The 6,690-nt window shown below is 44.1% G+C and overlaps 1 pseudogene; it reads right to left on the reverse strand.

The window, feature by feature from the left end:
- Nucleotides 1–224: 224 nt before the first annotated feature.
- Nucleotides 225–5,612, reverse strand: LOC130871281 (NADH dehydrogenase [ubiquinone] 1 alpha subcomplex subunit 3-like; annotated as a pseudogene).
- Nucleotides 5,613–6,690: the final 1,078 nt, after the last annotated feature.

Consider the following 6,690-nt stretch of genomic DNA (forward strand, 5'->3'; position numbering starts at 1 on the left):
GCAAGGTCAAAACTCAGCAGGGCAAACTTCAGCTCCCGCAGGTCCATGTTCTGCCTCACTGCCTACTGTATACACCTTGCTTGGTCTGGGTCCACTCCCTGTTTGGAGTATTTCTTTGCAGATAGCTCATGGGTCTGCCATCTCCAACATCTTGAGGTCTCCACTGCAACCAACTCAGGCTTCTGTTTTGTTTCACATAGTGGCCTCTCAAGACTTCCTGCCCACTAGGAACCTTCATGCAGGGACTTCTCTACCGCATGCTGCTTGGATTCATCAGCTCTCTGGAAGTACAGAAGAAGAATCAATCACCTGTTAATGAAGCCTTTGTGCCTCTACATTCAGCACAATGGATGACACGGCAGAGTGTGGCTGCCAGTCTGGGACACCCTGGTGCCTGGATCACATTAGTAGCGGTGCTCCCACTCAGTTGTCTTCTAGGGGCAGAAAACACTTAGGCTCCCCTTCATCAATTAGAAGCCTAGTTATCTGGGGTCTTGACTCCACCCCCCAGAATCTTTCCCTTAGTTCCAGTACAGAGTAGGCCTTTCCTCAATGGCATTTCTCTCCTCAGTAATTCATTGCAGCCTCTTTCCAGCACACTCCTCGGCTGCAGCATTCAGCTTCTTCAGGCTCGTTTTCTCTCCAGAGTCTACCTTTCTATTCCTTCTGCCCCACTCACCCCTTTGCGCTGAAGTCCGCATAAGCATTGTCAGTAGCAACCATGCCACAGATCCAACACTATGTTGTCTTCGAATTTTCTCCACCAAAAAAATTAGTCTGTTCTTTTTCCATTTAGTCACGGGAATGCTCTTAGAACAAGGGCAGACGGCAGTCTGATTCTTTGCCAAAGCATTAGAGGAATTGCCTCTATCCCAGTTGCTGTTAAAGAGTTTGCTTCCTTCCGAAACCCTTTGACCTGGGTCTCTACAGTCACCTTGCTGCTATTTACACCGCCTCCTAGGTTCCTTTAGAATCCCCTGTGAGCTCTGCTAACAGCCTTCAACTGCTTTCCTTCCTCCCTCCCTCCCTTCCTTTCTCCCTCCCTCTCTCTTTTTTTCTTTCTTTCTTTCTTTCTTTCTTTCTTTCTTTCTTTCTTTCTTTCTATTTTGTTCTTTGGGGTGTTTTCACATTTTTATTAGGGAGCAACAGGGAGGGGGACTTCTTCCATCACCGGGAGTATTCGCAGGTTCTCCAGCCATTCCAGGCTTGCGCCCTGAGGTTCCTGTGGGTGGCTGGGCACATCGGACATGTCCCAATATCTAGCACAGGCACTGGGTAGAGTGCCTTGTAGGGAGTGGCCTGGTTAATCATGGTGGCATATTGCTGTAGGGGCTGACGATGGGCATAATTATATCGAGGCCCCAGACAGAGAAGGTCACCACCAACACTGGCTCCTTCGCCCAGGCATTCTTGAGGAAGGCAGAGAGTCTCCTGGGTCATCTTGGTCCGGGTCTCCACTGCTTTTCTAGTCCAAAGTCTTTCACCCTTCTCAACAACAACAACAACAAATGCAACATGGCCAGGCTCTTCACAGCGAGTGCCCACTCCCTCATACCAACTTCTATCTTAGCAAACTGGAAGCAGGACTAGGCTATACACACTCTTAAAGCCTGTCTCCAGAGTCATACTTTCTGTTACTTTTCTGTAACTGTGATAAAATCAAGAGAAGCTTATGGAAGGAAAAGTTGATGCTGTCTTAAAGCTCCAGAGGCAAGAGTCCATCACGACAGAGAGGCGTGAGGGCGAACAGCAGGCACGGTAAGTGGAGCAGGAAGCTGAGAGATCTCAACCATAAGCACAAAGCAGAGAAAGCAAACTGGAGGAAGCACAAGGCTACTGGAAACCTATCCCAGAGCTCCACTTCCTCCAGCAAGGCTGTACCTCCTAAATGTCCCAAACAGCATCATCACCTGGGACTCAGTGTTCAATGCCTAAGCTTACAGTGGGAATTTCTCATTCAAGCCCCCCACATTCAGATATTGGGTTTCTACTGAAGGCCTTTCAGGAAACTTAAATTCTCTGTTTCAAATAGTCTAAAAGAGCAACACCAATGGCTTAAGTGGATAATTATGAACTTACATGGTTACACTCTTATTTTACATTCTGTCAGTCCCCCCGCCATTTTTATAACAGTTCTAATAATCTGTAGGCCCTCTACTCCCCCAACTAACCATTGCAAACACCTTGCAGATGTTGACTTTCAGAAAGTGTGGTTGTTTAAACAAGAATGACCCCAATAAACTCATCTATTTGAATGCTTAACCATCATAGAGTGACACAACTTGAGAGGGATTAGGAGGTGGGGTCTTGTTAGAGTAGGTGTGGCCTTATTGGAGGAAGTGTGTCACTGCGGGAGGGCTTCCAGGTTTCAAAAGCCCTACGCCAAGCCCAGCAACCCTCCCTTCCTGCTGCCTGCAGATCTGGTTGTAGAACTCCCAGCTACTTCTCTAGTGCCATGTCTGCCTGTGTGCAGTCATGCTCCCTGCCATGATGATGATAGACTAAATCGCTGACACTGTGAGCAAATCAAATTAAATGCTTTCTTTTATAAGTGTTGCTATGGCCATGGTGTCTCTTCACAGCAACAAAACACTGGGTTAGACAAAAAGTGATGGTGAGGAGCAGAGCGAATGGATCATATAAAGCACATCTGACATCTTCTATGTAAAACCTCTAATTTACTAAGTTCTGCAAGCTTAATTTCTAATTATCAAATGATATTATCAAGGAAAAAGCCTTTCTTGGACAAAAAGGGAAGTGGGGGTAGAGGGTAAAATTAGCACTGACACCTATCTGCTCTAGGTCAGAGCAGCTAGGCATCACAGCCCTTCGCGCATCAGCTGCCTGTTGGACGGCAAATTCCCCTCCTTTCTCAGCACTAACACTTGCCTTTGCTGTCCCATGATGATGACAGCCTTCCAACTGTCTGTGTGCCGTTAGTCTTATCCCTGTACTCTACAATCCATACTACCTGACAGAATGATTTCCTCAGTACACATCTGTTCAAACATGTAAACATCTGCAGTAGACCAAATACCTGATCTGTAGCTGCTCACAACACCAACCACCTCCAGCTATAAGCTCCTCATCATTGACTGGTCAGGTTCCAATATCCAGAACTCATTAATCCTGCAGTCACTCAGTCCCAAATAAACACAGAGAGGCTTATGTTAATTATAAACAGTTTAGTCTATTGCTCAGGCTTATTACTAACTAGCTCTTACAACTTAACCAGTAATTCTCATCTATGTTTAATCACATGGCTTGGTACCTTTTCTCAGTAAGGCATTTTCATCTTGCTTCCTCTGTGTCTGGCTTGTAACTGTGTCTCTGCCTTTCCTCTTCAGAATTCACCTAGTCTGGTTTCCCAGCCTATACTACCTGCCTTACTACTGGCCAATCAGAGTTCAATCAAAAGCAATACTCGTGACAAATCTTTACAGTGTACATGGACATTATCCCATAGCACATTAACTGTTGGCAGTACTCCTATCTGCAATCTGACCGTATCCCATTCACTGTCTGATTTTTATATCTCTGCTTTGTTTCCAACAACATGTGTGGAAAATACTGGTATATGTGTCTCTGGGTGTATACTTGTGTGTATCTATATGTGTCTATGTATATGTCTGTCCCAAGATTGGCTTCAAGACTTTGACAATGACCACGTCTGCTCTTTCTATTCTAGTAATGAAAAAAGCAAGACCCAGAGTGAGCGAATCAATACATTCGTTATATCACCTATCTGTGACAATACATTTTAATCAGCATTAGTTGCTGCTAAACTGCTTTTAGTTGTCAACTTGACTGGATTAAAAACTACCTAGAGGGCTGGCAAGGTTGAGGCATTTGTCACCAAGACTGATCCTTGGGACTCACGTAAAGGAGAAAGGAGAGAACTGACTCCACAAAGTTGTCCTTTGACATCTATGGTGTGCTGTGGCGTATCCCCCCAGCTGTATATTAGATACAAGTGCATATGTTAACAATAACTAAAACATTTTAAATAAAAATGAAAATAACTGAATGTGCAGCCTGAAGGCAGGCTATTCCTACACAGATGGCCACCAGTGCAGCCCAGGGCAAAGTCATAAACCTCAAAGACTGAGGGTCTTAGGGGTGGGGGTGGGAACTTGCTTGCATGGTACTTGCTGGTGACATTTGTAGACATAACTGTTCTATCATGATGTCAAAAGCCTAAAATGTCTGTTATAGCACTTCCTGAGGTGTCTGTGAAGGTCTTTCCGAAATGAGATTGCCACATGACTCTGGACTGACATAAAGGCTTACTCTCATTGTAGGCAGGGCCGTCCAATCAGAAGATCAAAAAGCTGAGAGAATGTGTCTTTCTTCTTCCTAGTGTTGGGCACTTTTCTCTTGTTGCTGGAGTTGAGAAGTCCAGGCTTTCTGGATTTTGGAGTTGAGGACTTGCAGCAGAGGCTCTCCATATCCCCAGACCGAGAGGAAGCGTTTCGTGCTCTCTGGTTCCGAGGCCGCCACACTACTTGCACCATGGGACTTCTTAGTCTCTGTGACTGTATGTGTCAATTGTCCTCATAGGTCCCCTTTGCACAACTCTGCTTCCTTAACCTGTTAGTTCTGTCCTCCGGAGAAACCTAATACTGTGTCAACAATACCTCCCCAAACAAAATATCTCATAACAAAATATATTTTAATAATTATTTTATGTGTATGGGTGGTTTGCTTGTATGTACATGTGTATGTCTGGTATCCATGGAGGTCCAAGAGGGTGTCCGACCCCTTGGAACTAGTGTTACATACAACTGTGAGTTGCCATGTGGGGGCTGGCAATGAACCCAGGTCCCCTAGAAGTTAAATCCACTGGAGGAAACATCTGCTCTGGATTAGCCCTGCCCCTTTTAGAATGGTTCCCTCCATGGCTCTGTACCCATCAGAAAAACCAACTAATTAGGTCAACAGCTCTGGCCTGAACAGAAGCCTGACATCAGGAAGTTAGCTAAGATAGCCGTGGTCTAGATCCAGTGCTCCGTAGCTATGCCGGGGCTCATCTCTTGGCATGGCCACGCTTCAATTGTCCTAGAAGGCACATATCCATTTGTCTCCTCTTGGAAATGAGCGGTCAATCTATGCATTCCAATGACTGAAGTTCTACCTGGGAAGTTTTCTTATATGCTTAGGTTGTCATTCATGATGCTAATACAAACCTACCCCGAGTATGGTACTGACAGAAACTCTAAGTGCTTATGAATAAATTTAACCAAATGATTCAAGATCTTCATTATTAAAGATGAACAAAAGTATTAATTAAAAGGCACAAGATGAGATTTGAATAAACTGAAAGTCATATCCTTTTCCTAGGAGGAAAGACTTCGTATTAAATTTAACTCTAGAAATTTTAATAAGGAATTTTATTGCTATTGCAATCAGTTTTCCCTTGGAAGTAGATAAAATGGTTCTAGATGTAAAATAAAGGATACCAAAGAACAGCTATAAAACTATTGAAAACTGTAAGGAAGGAGCTTGGTGATGGCTGGGGTAAGGAAAGGGCTTGTCACACAAACATGACCACCTGAGTTTGGATCCCCAACACCCACTTAAATGCCAGATGGGCATGGTGACCTGCCTGCCATCCCACAACGACGAGGACAGACATGAAGGGTCTCTGGAGCAGGCTAACTAGCTACACTAGCTCCAGAACCAATGAGAGACCCAGCCTCATTGTGTAAGGTAGAGAGCAATTGAGGAAGGCAACACATCAGCCTTCAGTCTCCACAGCCATGTGCACATCTGTGCACATTCATCTGCACACACATGTGCCTCCCACATGAGAACATTCATGTACCACATACAAATACACGCACGAAAACGTAAGAAAAGAAAGTGTGTACATATCAAGTTTCTAAAATACCAAAACCACTACAAAACAGAATTCAAATCAACGTGCCATCCACAAGGACATAAAGTGTATTCGAGACACAGAGTGAATAACTGATACCTGTGTAGCAGTGGTTATTAGAAATGTTTGTGAGTGAGCTGGGCGGTCGCACACACCTATAATCCCAGCACTCGGGAGGGAGAGGCAGGTGGATCTCTGAGTTTGAGGCCAACCTGGTCTACAAAGCAAGTTCCACGGCAACAAAGAGAAACCCTGTCTGATAAAAAAAGTTTCTGTGAATAGCAATATGTCTGAGAAACTGCTATCCTGACACAGCATTTCTCTTTCTACACAAAATACCCTTTGAAAGACAATGGTCAACAACTAAACAGAACATCACGCAGAGAGACAAATAGTTCACTGATAGTACCAAAGAACCCACAAACATGAGCTTGCTGAAACTCAGGAGAAACCAGAGAAACAAAAATGAGATGTCTTGATGTCGGTCACATTGGTGAACACTAGCCGCCAGGGCTTCCATGGATCTAACAGACAGCGTGAGAATTTATTAAAAACGCAACCGTAATGGGATGAAACATATCAAATCAGTTTAACCAATCACTTCATAGTCATACTGAAAAGAAAGGTTCAATAGAATCATGTTGAATTTACAGGTTAATTTGAAGAGTAGCCATCTTTATCTATTGAGACCTATAATCCATTAATGTTGTGTGATGCTCCTTTTATTTATCCTATAAAGATTTTGTTAATTTTTTTTTGGGGGGGGAGCTTGCCGAGTCTTTGGTGACAAAGTGATCATGAGATTAGGCAGA

The sequence above is a fragment of the Chionomys nivalis genome, chromosome 3 (genome assembly GCF_950005125.1).
Source record: "Chionomys nivalis chromosome 3, mChiNiv1.1, whole genome shotgun sequence".
In the NCBI taxonomy this organism is placed as follows: domain Eukaryota; kingdom Metazoa; phylum Chordata; class Mammalia; order Rodentia; family Cricetidae; genus Chionomys; species Chionomys nivalis.